Below are 12,069 nucleotides of genomic sequence, written 5' to 3' on the forward strand. Positions count from 1 at the left end.
AGCTGATTTCAGACCGATGAGATCTCACTTCTTCTGTCCTCTAGAGAATGAGGGTAAAACCAAGATATATTACCTAAATTGAAAGACTTCTGAGAATATAAATAAATCTAAAAATATTTCTCAATAAATGTAATCGTGGCTTGAGCTTAAAATAAACTTGCTAATTTCTAACAGGGCATGGAGAGGTGCTAATGAAGTCATTTTCAGATGGAGCCGCTCACGCAATATAACAGAAGATGAGAGTTTGCGGGTAATTCTCATGTGATGAAGGACCATCAGCCCTCTGAACTGGCCAGCTGTGTGCTGCTCGCCTATAAAAATGAAAACTGTCAGGCTAACCATTGAGTCTTTATTACAATTCAATGACTATCCAGCACACATCCTTGAGACTTCCACAGGCAGTCTTGAGACTAGAGAGAGTATTAGTAGAAATTTAAATAACATTTTAATCAAAACCTTAAGTATAAAGACTCTGTACTCTACATTCCTTCTTCGGCTTGCCATTGCGTCATTGGAACTTAAGGAAATAGAGTCTTTGTCTATGCCCTCCTGAGGGATGGCATGTGAGATCTACTGCTACTTCCACAGATCCAACAAAAGTACTCACCGGCAATTTCACGATTGGCTCTGTAGAGGGATACTAGTGATCTTACGAGTCTGAGAATCTTCGGCCGACAATGGAAGTCCTACCTGTAAGATGACTCCTGCATATGTGCATTGGGATATGACGTAGCACATGTTTGAGGTCCAATAGTAGTCTAGCATTTTTAAATTAGTCTATTTTGAATTTTTTTTTTAAAGTTTAATATTGATATATGTTTTGTTTTTAATCGTTTGTAACAAGATTGAGGTTGCAATGGGCAATAGGGACCTGGCGGTACCCACTGTTGATTGACTCTATCCGGTAGTGATGGATTCTTCCAGGACACACCAGTTCGAGAAGACAACTAGTAGAACCATGGAGCAGATAACACGGTAAAGTGACCAGTTATGGGGACATACGACCATTATGCAGCAAATGGTTCCCAACCCTAATGGGATAACATAACAATGGCAACAGGTCTTTTACTTTTTCCAAAATTTGCCAACCTTTTAGCATTTTTCGTGGGTTTGGTTTATCACCTCAAGTACATCTCTCATTCTAGGCTTTTTTTTCCCAAGCAAAAAAAAAACCATTGTCAAGGAAAATAATTTTGCGGAATAATCGGGTACGTAACATGCTCCCAGAATTTAATAAGCTATAAAAGGATTCGAGGACTAACCCCAGAGGTCATATGGTCTAGCCTGAGGCATTCTGGGGGGCTTGCTAATGGGCGTCGAATCAAAACCAAAGGACTGATGGAAGGCTCCTTAATGGCCAAACTCCTGCTGCTTTACTGACTAATAGACTCTTGAACATATGCTTCCCTGTTGAGTTGTGAAGTGGAAAAACTGCTGTTAACAAATTCATTATTAGTTCTAAAGCAAATCTGCTTACAAATAAAAACAACCATAATAATGAAAAAAGGATCATGGTCAACATAAGTGGGAAAGGTATCGAGTGAAATGATTTGTTGTTACAGTTCATAAGGAACCTTTACTAAAGTGGTCAACAAACATTAACTTTCCTTCACTAGTACGTCTTGATGGGACAATGAGGTTGTATATTTCCCCACTGGTTACTGGAGTTTCCAGTAAGAGGTGCCTCTTCTGGTAATTTTTGCTCTAAAGGATACACTGAAAACAGGAGCTTAAGAGATCTGAAGAATTGGCCCTTGATAGGGTATGGGCCCCGGCCTTTTCACTCCTTGTGATCAGGTAACCAGTAGGTTTTACCAAGCAAGATTGATTTAACCTATTTCTTTGTCTTTCACACAGAGTTGAAATGGCTTTCAAGCCGATCTGTTGCGAGATGGAGTTTATGACCTGACGAGTTTGAGCTCTCTGAGTACACCTGACTATGTTTGAGTCTGGCCATGGAGCATGCAATACTATACATCTCTCATGAGAGTGTTCTTAAAGTAAAAGGTTTCTGTTAACGACGCGAGACAAAAGCATCACCAAGCTGACCTTCCCACACCCCAAATCTCCCACAAAACTCATTCAGTGTGACGTGTAGAGATGCTACTGGATAAGAACAAGATATAAGTACTCATGATATAACAAAATATTAATGACATGTAATCCTGCCCATTAACAACACATTACAGACATCTCTTTCTACTTGTTTTCCTGCAACAGTAACCTCCTTGTTTCTCATGTGACTAGGTAACTGTATACAAAAACAAACGGGACGTACTCCTACAGATTGGGGGATGGACCATGTCAAAAGCAAACAGAATGCACTCCTTTTCTTCCCGAGTTTTCAGTGACTGCACAATGCCGTTTCAATATTCCAAAGCGCCTGTTTCAGTGATGCTCTCCCTACCTTGCCTGCTTTCTTGACTGGTGAACAGGATAAGTAAGGAAAATACTGTTTGTTCTTCGGGTGCTTTTTGAAGTCTCAAAATTTTTTAAACACAGACCTGTGTCTTTAGAGTGGCCATTGAGATCACCCCCCATGGTGAGGTTCTTGCATACACAGCTACAGTCGACTACCATGGTATGTCAGAACAAAAGTTGACAACGGTGACTTTTGAGGTACTGAAGCAGAGGATAAAGGCCTGTCTTTCACGATAAAGACTGACTTCCGATCTCGACAACATTTTCAATCTTGTTTAAACTAGCAACTGAGTCAATTGACGTTGAGACATTGTTTCAAGTTACAAAAGGTAGCCTCACGCATTGAGGGCACCTGCAAAACTCGATGTTCGCTGTGATCAGTACAGAATACGGGTGCAATCAGCTGATCATCTCCAAGTCACCGTGATCTCTGACCTTGAAGCTGGAACTCTCTGGGGTCATTTCGTTGTTGGAAATCTGCACCCTCCGAATCAGGGGCGCACACAGGGTTTCAATTGACAAGCTTGACTTCCTTACGAAAGGCATATACCATGAGGCATCTCTTGTTGCCCTTGCTACGTATTCACCTATGTGCTTCTATATTTCGCTAATCACTTCTACACCAAACTGATAATATATTTTTATCACAGGAACCACCATGATTCGTACTAAATAACAACTCCTGGGTTTTATTATTTTCTTCACTTTATTTAGTATCGAGCTATCAGATTGAAGGATGCCCATGCTGCAGGTTCAGTCGTTCATTTGCCGAATTTTACAGAATGATGTGTGGAAAGTACTCTTAACTGCACAAAACTGAAACATGCTGCAGGGTCTTACAGTAGAGCTTGAACTACGTAACATTAGGCTCCCGGGAGACGACTTACTCTGATTCAAAAAGTGAACTCATTACGTGAGCAGAGGGTACAGTTAAAATTATCCTTATCGTACAATAGTATGCATCTGGCGCGTGATCCTTTATGTGTCTTTTTTGGGCCTGCGCGGTTTCACTTTAACTTCAACTTCACCTCAAAGATCACTAGTGAACTGGGAAGTCCTCTGCTATATTAATTAATTTTCATTGTTCTGTTTAGATGCTGGAGAAGATTGAGGTGCTGACGTCACTTTCTGATGTCAGCACGGAGATTCACAAAAAGGAATTCCTATGGAGTGACCATCAATATAAGCCAGCAGTTCGTTGGTTGACCACGCTATGATCAAGAAGAGAGATATGGTTACTTCTGATATGAAGGATTCCTTGATGTCTGATCCAGTCAGATTGCAGAACATGCAAAACTAATCCCAAAACACCCCCAATTCATACCAATGCAAGCAGAAAGACAGCTGTCGAAATATAACAATCTTTAGCTCTACTAAATCTATCGTAGGTCCTGACATAAATAAGCCTGACGTCGTGTGATCCACTGTCAGCCACCAACGACATCCTCAGTTAATTGTCCAGGGCTTTTAGCGATTCATGTTCCCTGCTCTCCCAGATATACACGTGTCCTTTGAGAACCTTTTCCTGAAGTGCGTAGATTGTGCAATTAATAACAGATCAAATACCTTTTAGAGATAGCAGAAACCCTGAAACATACTACTACCACGGTTACCCCTATATAACAGCTGATTCATGTTACAGGTACCTGGACGCAATGTGATAAATACTTTTTTACTCTGTCAATTGCTGTTATGCGGGTTACTGCTAAATCTCACAGTGTGTCGGCAGTGACATAAGTAATACCGACTTCTCCACATTACCATATCCTCGTGGTGGTGAAATCTTCTCGGAGCTTTCAACTACCTTCCCGGCTGCATAACCAAACACCACAAACGGTCTGTGTACAACTAACAGCTTGGCCTGGAAGGTGCTTGTCCTTTGAAGCATTTTTTTTATTTTATCATATTCCAGAGGGTCTTGTGTGTGTTCCGAGAGTCCCTGTCTGTGTCAGTTGCCTCACACAGAATACAACAAATGCGATTGTATATCAGTCCGCATCCTGCTAAAGTAGAAACGTGCACTACAACACTGGAAGGCAGACCTATCTTGCTGCGCAGAGGAACTTGGCGTTGAAACCAACCAAGCTAAGTGATGGCATCTTAGATTGAAGCCGAAGGAACTAGCCCAAGGGTGATCTCCTCTCCTTCAAAGTGGAAGGTATTTGATATATTGTATTGCAACTATAAGTCTTCTCGAAACATAATTTGTCGTAATCAGTAATTCAATGTACTTCATTTAATTATAATGTTTATTTATGGCGTATGTTTAGGTATCTGTATTAGTTGAATGGAAAAGGGGGAGAAACACCTGGGAATGTCGTTGAGGGCTGAGATGAACATCCTCCTTTGGATCACAACATCTATTGAAGCCCACTCTCTGTATTTATGCTGAGGAAAATGGACAACTTGCTGAAAGAATCAAATTCTTAACAACGTCCACTTGTCAGCAAGAGCGAGGCAAACCGTTTCCATTGGGGCTGAAGATTTCCCTGGAACCCAACAAGACCAGAATTAGATTCAATGAGGCTGAGATGCTCTGGAATAAGGAAATCGTTGATGGTCTCGTCTATTCTAAGTGCGCTCTTTCGGTTTATGGGTTGTAATTGGTTGTCATGTGTACAGTCAGGCTATTTCAGTGGTACGCCTCAGTTTTAAGCCAGAAGTGGGAAAATCGCTTACTCTCTGAAAGTAGACTCAGACCCTTTTCCCAGCAGATGAACACAATTGACGTGGCACTTGCCAATGAGAGAAGCTCTCCTGTTATAGCAAAACATCCTGCATTTGAGAGAACACTCTGACTTACCATGTGATTGCTGAAGTTAAACTATAAGGGTCCATTGCTGTCATCGGAAGGCCTTGTTACAAGGGCACAGGTTGCTCAGAGGCTAAAACATCCGAAAAGATTAGTCTGAGGGCTAGTGGCTAGATCATGATGTAGTCAAACATTTAAGATGGACACTAATGCTGACACTTCTGCGGAGGGATAAAAAATCGTGTCCTGTATTCCAGTTTTCTAGCACACACTGGAGTGCCCGCACGCGGGCGCCTTGATGGTAAGGTGATGCCTCCGCAAATCTTAATGAATACACCATACTGCCCACAAGTGCAGCCTATCCCCTGACAGGGATGGCCTAACCAGCCAGTGGTCACAACACTCACTGGGAATTATAAGCCATCTGATTCCTTCTAAAGCTAGAGAACAAAATTCAATGGAGCACCGTTAGACACATCAAAGCTTTCCTATGTTCAGCTTAGAGACACAAGGGTAAATTATTGATTGGAATGTTCAATTGATAAAAAATACAAGAATTCTGTCACGACGTCCATGCCTTCCCTATCCTCGGTAGCTTTCAACTCCAAAAACTCAGAGTCTGACGAACAGCAAATGTTGATGTAACTTATAATCATGAAAATCTCCATTTCAAGAGTTGAACCCATATAAGACTTCAATGGCCAATCAAAAATAACCTGTTATTCTGGATATCACTTGGTTAACGATGCCCAGTTTAAGGCACTTCCATACACAGCTGACCTGAGTGGCTTTTGTGAAGCTTTCTTCTGGTGCAGATGCGCTGAAGATACATACGATATCAGATATGATGATCTTGTTGTCACTGCCAAGTGTGGTACTACTGGAAAACTCATGGGATCTTATCACCTGAACCACAAGAACACAGAAATCGAAGGTTGCTGGACTCTGTCGGTCACATTCGGCAGTGAAAGCACTTTTAACCTCACAGTACCTAACGCTTCAATGGTAACTTTCCATGCCACTGCGGTTCCCTTCAGATTCAAGCGTTGATTGCCATGGCCAATACAGATGGTGATTTGCATCTGTATGGAAAAACAAGGCAGCAACACGTGTTACACTCTACCGTTCTTTTGAAGGCAGAAGAAACCGACTTAGTTTGCACACGCACCAGAAAAGGCGGGGCGTTCTCAAAAGCAATCCACATTTTGGACATATGGTCTAGTCCAATTGAAAGACATACACGACGACATATAAGATTGATACTGGGCTGCCCACCATCTGAGCAGCAGGCCCACCGTGAGAGTAAACAATCGAATGGGAAAACAACCATTTGTTCAAACCAAGGAGGTGCTGTGTCTTCCAACAACCCTGAAAGATTTGGAGAGAGAACTGTTCGAATCCATCAACGATCTTTAACCTTTTCAACGAGTCGACTCTGACACCAATGATCAATCTTTTCACAGCCGTCCTAAAATATGATAACAACATAACAGCCGTGGTCTTTAGCATGCCACTGATTCAGCATGTCCTGTGGACTTGCAAAACATTAAAGACTACCCCTTTTAAAGATCGATGCGGCATGCAGTAGTATATCAATCCAAGGAAAGACCATCTGTCTGAGATGCCAGAACCTGGCGATAGTACATTAGTGATTCTGTGCAATGTAGCTAAAATCTGGAGAGGAAAATCATCAAGATAAGGCGATCGACCTCTTGGATGTTCTGTAGAAAGTTATGGATTTATGTTCTGAATGACTGGGAGGACTGCTCTTTTTCTTCTTCTTTGATGAATCTAACCTGTTTTGGTGGACGCTAGTGCAATGAACTCGAAACTAGTGTAAAAAGAGTACGCAGGATAAAAGGTTGATGTGATGAATATTATTGCATTATGTTCTGACCCACTATTTCTGACTCTGGACTGACAGAGGATTTCTAACAGAAAGATATCTTGATTATTTGACTCAATATGAAAGATGTACATCCGAGCTCATAGTTATTTGCGGTCATTGAAGCGTACTGAAAATTTAATTGAGCAGATTGATGTATGTAACAAGACTGAAGTAGGTGCAGCGGCAGTGACTATGCTCTTGCGAGATCTTGAGGAACAATAAAGTGCTATGTTAAATCAGCAACACTGGATGAAGATTTTGAGCTGTGAACTGAAGCAGTTTGATTGCAAAACTTTGACCAAGGAACATAGTTCATTGAGGGATGTAAATAAACTCGTTACCTCTTGTCAACTTAACAAGCCTATGCAGCGACAATTTGGTGGCTCAAATCCTACAGGAGGAATATCCGCTAAGACTGCTGAAAAAAGCAAAAAACACAAGTACTGACTGTACTGGGAGGGGAAAGCTTAAATTGCCACTCTACAGCATATGTGGGAGCAATCCTGACGTGGACATCCTGGGGTTGACCAAGGAAGATTGACTGTACAGCACATTACAGAAAAACGGTTGTTGAACTTAGTAAGACGGTTGCAATCTTAGAAGAAACGATGTTATAGTGTCTTGGCTGGCACTATTCGAAGATCTTAGTTTCTGACCCCACGATCCTACAGAGATGCTGGAATACGCCCATGACCTACTTGAAAACTATGTAAACAGAGGTAAGGGAAAATCACAGTGGCATGTAAACAAACATGCCCCTACAAACATTGCATAAGAATATGTTAGATCATTGACTACAATGGCATGTGGATGAAGCAAAACCGAGAAAGTCAAGGTGTTGATAAATGCCGTTTACACCATGAGTTGGTCATGGACATCGGCAAAAGGCTTTGATGCGAATCAGAGATAATTTGTTCAGTTATGCTCTGTCCTCTCTATACTGCTTGCATTGCGAGAGCTGATCAAACAATCAAAGTTGCAGATGCCTCGGTCAGAAACATCTATAGGACATTGATGCATAGTACAGTCCTATGTATGAACAACTGAGGCACGTATAGGCAGCAGCATCAGGCGAAGAGAATTACAGACATGGCCACTAGAGAAGACAATACATACTGTGGCAAGTGAGTGTGTATCTGCACAAGTTAGGTAGTGGCCAATTGCAACAATTTTATTATGATACAAAATGCAGTGCCATTTTTAAAAAAAAATTATTTTTAAAAAACAAATTAGGAAAAAAAAAATAAAAAGAAATTATTAATATTTTACCAAACCATCTTTATTAAAGATTCAGGCAATTAAATTTTAAATTTAAAATTTTTTATTTTATTAATATTTAAATTTATGTCAATGAAAGATGAGAAGACAATTCTTTGATGGAGTCAAGACAGGACTGAAAACACGCTGAATTTCGAAATCTCATCTTTCACTTTCCCACTCACCAAACCTTGTGGTACCCATCCATACAAATAAATCATGTAGAGAAGAAGCTTCAGGAATTTCAGCCTCCCTTCTCACACTGATTTGACCTTCAGAGTTGTAACATTCTGCAATATTAGCACAGTGCCACCAATCAGAATGAGAGTATGATGATATCAGGCATGGGACTATTAGACCTATTTAAACTTCATTGCCAATTATGAAATGCCAACCTGTTGACACCATCATTTTGGCGACCTAACGAATTATCTACCTGCCCGAAATCTCTGGCATCACACTGCCCAGAGATCAGTTTTCCAGAGATCTCCCTCCCTGAAATTCCTAAATACTTACCGGATCACAAATTCCAGACCTGCAGATCCCAGAATTCACTCTCCCTGCAATCCCTAGTGAGGAGTCATGATGCCATGCTTCGGAAAGCTGTTTGGTGAGGTTAGGGTCACCATTCAATTTTCACACATGAGAACTACCATGGAATTCTTAAACTCTACTGAAAGTGCAGAAACGCCTCAATTCACTGGGCACATTACCTCACATGGATCATCTGAATTTGACATTCTTAAATACAGCCCTTGGATTCCACAGCTCGGGTTTACCATCCCTAAAATGAGTCGTGTGATTGTTTCTGAAACCCTGAAGTTCACTCATAGTGTCCTAGCTGTCGAACATCAGTATCCTCAGGTGCACTCTACGGATTCTCAGCCCAGGCTGTGTCCAAGAGCAAATGCTAAGATAACTATCGCCTCCTTTCGTGCTAACATTGATAACATGGCTTTCTTCTTGCACTGGAGGATGGAATGTCTGCAAATATTAAAACACAATATACACTCTCAGGGAACAGTGACTATTCCTACATTAATGAGATCACTCTTACGCAGGATGGCTTAAAAAATCCTTTTCTGACCATGATGGAAGAAGTCAAGTGCCAAATGCCGCGATGAGTGACTGATGATACCACCATCAAGAGTATCTCTGGAATAATTATTACTCCAACAACAGCCACGATAACCAGTTATAAAGATGGCGGGATTGGGCTCTTAATAAAGTTAAAGAGAAAATAAAAGTGAAGGTGTTGTCCTGAAACTACATCGACTTTGCGTGTACGTTTTGAAAGAAATTTTGATATGGACGCCGCCCACACATTTCCTTGGTCGATAGCTTTCAGGCACGGTCGAATCTCAGGAAAACTGAAGTGCGCTAGTGACGAAACGGCAAACATCTGACACACAAGTTTGATTCTCGGGAGTGACTACAATGGTCCATGTTTCCAGTGCCCTTAAACCTTATTAGTGCATCCTCTTGAGGGCGTCCCCCCTTGATTTCCAAACCAAGGCCCCCCCTACATGACCCCTAACACCTCCCAGGTCCCCCACAGGACCACTGTTTCTGGACTGCCATTATGATTGATCTCCAGACTGATTATGCTGTTATCATACCTACCAACCTTGCAGACCGATTGACCCGCCCCAACCCCCTGTCCCGGCACCCCATCACAGCCTCGAGACCTTAACCCAGTACAAATCCAGGTCAAAAACTTTACAGCTTTGCCAACAACAGAGTGGGATGCATTTATGCTGGGCCAAAGGCCCACACACGGGGCCTGACCCCAGATAAATGGAGAGGCCCATTTGGAATTACTGACTGTCCCATTCAGTATATCCCACCCATATACAGTTTGAAACATTAAGTATGATTGTTGATACTCCAGAAATCAGCAACATAACCTATATGAAACATACTGGCCTTAAGCATTTGTTTGACAACTTTGACCAGGCTATTGATGTAGATGCAAGGTTGTCTACCAGAAGAGAGCAAAGCTTGCACCCATTATTGATCTTGGTCTCATTAACATCCATCCTCTGGGTGATTTAATCTCTGATGGTTCAGTTCCAAGTCCCTCTATATTCAACCTTAATGCTAATGCTGGTATCTATGGCAAAGATAACCCTGTGATTCAATTTGTAGTAATTACAGCCTCTGAGTTTGAGGAAGACTGAAGGCCAAGCTTGAAGGAACCAGCCGTCGCGCACCAAAAGTGGATTTCAAATTAGCCAATTCTGTCAAAAACAAAAAAACCCACCCCCAACCCCCCGGTCCTGGAAAATCGCCACATTGAAGGAACCCATGAATAGCACTGTAACTACAAACCCAGATAACTTTGAAAGTAGCACACATGTGTCTGACTGACCACAGCTGCAAATATTAACCTACCCATTCTTACAGTAAAGCCAACCACCAAGTTCTTATGCGCTGACAACAGGTCCATCCAAAAGACTGATTCCAACTTTAAGACAGAGTACACATTTCTGACGTCCCCATTATTAAGGCTTGTTGGTAAAGACGGCCAAATGACCCATGAAAACAGTCTTTAAACAGCCGCCCTGCAGGAACACTTACGTTTATCTCTTGTGAGACTCTCATAAAGGTGATACCACCATGATGGAACATTTCTAGATAGTGGTATGGTAAAGGGAGCTCTGAATGATGACGAATCCATCTATCTGAATGGCAACAGTTTGCGATATGCTCTTAAGACTCTTTGCCGATGGCAACCTGAATTCCTGGAGACCTCAAGGTAGCGTTTGACGTGGAGGAAAACCCTGTCTGTGGCAACAGCGGATGAAACACATGTTTATGCTACTGTCAAAGTTTTCTTCCAAGACTGAAATAAATATTGGAGGTTTTAACACAAAAGGAGATTCTACTGGCCAGTGCAAACAGTTGATCTAAGAGCCCTGTCTAAAGTCACTGGTTGGCTGTGAAATGAAACTGGACTTGTCTCAACCAAGCACCTTTGGTAACCTAAGATCTCTGCGATGGTGTTGGTGGAGCTTAGCATACCCAAGCAGAAAAAATTGATTTACACCTCACTCAAATATCGTCCTCTCCAATATACAACCACAGATGTTGTTGCAAAATTATATGGTAGTGCCCCAGTTTACAAGACTGTTCTCAAGGCTACCAGCCATTCACCAGTTGTGCTCCTGGAGTAACAGTCTTAACAGTAAGTATCTGCAAAGACAAAATACAAATATGCATATAGAATCCAGTCAGTTATCGTAATGTGTACTAAAAGTACATTACAGTATTTTGGTCTAAGTGCATAATTTTATTTGTGCTTTTCACACTAAAGAGGCTCAATGAGACTCAAGTGGAGCAATGGTGCCCTTGGTGTAGGAGCAAATGCGGTACTTACCGATGCGGACTTCCTAAAATGAAGAAGCAATACAGCATGTTCTTCGATCATGGGAGGAAAAACACAAACCACGTTAATTTTCATTTGAATGAGTTAGTAAAAGCTTTGTATTATTCTTACGAGTGATGTTAGATTCATAAAACAATTCCTTTGTCTATAATTGCGTAATTGCTAAGCTCGATTATGACGTTTTTGTTGTAGTGAAACTAGCCAGTTACCCAGAACGGTGGGACATACACCACGCCAACCATCACACGATGTATACTTTGCGCTTATGTCGGCTCGAAGCCATGGCATAATGTGCCTCAGTTTTTTCCACACCAACAAACTGGCCACCTTGGCTTCGTGGCTTCAAGGAAGATTCCAGCTGAA

General features: G+C 41.6%; 1 pseudogene; it reads left to right on the forward strand.

Annotated features, from left to right (window-relative positions):
* Window positions 1–910: 910 nt before the first annotated feature.
* LOC122140957 lies at window positions 911–10,498 on the forward strand (annotated as a pseudogene).
* The last annotated feature ends 1,571 nt before the right edge of the window (window positions 10,499–12,069 follow it).

This window comes from Cyprinus carpio, chromosome B20 (genome assembly GCF_018340385.1).
Source record: "Cyprinus carpio isolate SPL01 chromosome B20, ASM1834038v1, whole genome shotgun sequence".
Taxonomy (NCBI): Eukaryota; Metazoa; Chordata; class Actinopteri; order Cypriniformes; family Cyprinidae; genus Cyprinus; species Cyprinus carpio.